Source organism: Charadrius vociferus, unplaced genomic scaffold, assembly GCF_000708025.1.
Source record: "Charadrius vociferus isolate BGI_N301 unplaced genomic scaffold, ASM70802v2 scaffold486, whole genome shotgun sequence".
Classification (NCBI taxonomy): Eukaryota; Metazoa; Chordata; class Aves; order Charadriiformes; family Charadriidae; genus Charadrius; species Charadrius vociferus.
The window spans coordinates 201,834-202,228 of NW_009648965.1; positions in this window are offsets into that span (position 1 = coordinate 201,834).

Genomic DNA, 395 nt, shown 5'->3' on the forward strand with positions numbered 1-395 from the left:
GCGCTTGGGGGTGCCCCCCCTCCGCGGGGTTCGGCGGGGGGGAGCCGCTTGCTGCAGATTACAGCAGAGCTCACCTCTCCCTGCCCTCTTCCTCCCGGGGACAATGGTCCCGATTCAGCCACCCGCCTCGCCTCCCGCCGGGCCCTAAATACGGTGCTGCCGGGCTGAGCTGTTGCACCTGAGCTGGCTGAATCAATATTGACCGGCCAGGAATAGTCCCGCAGCCCTCTGAGAATAGCCCCGCACGCCCGCCCCGTTGCCCACAGCTTCCCGCGCACGGGGCTGCCCTGCTGCCGGCAGCATATTTTTAGCAGTGATGGCACGCAGTGAGCCCTGAGGGCTGGGCTGGAGTTGGGGGGGGGGCAACACACCCCCAGCCTGCCCTTGTCACGCCG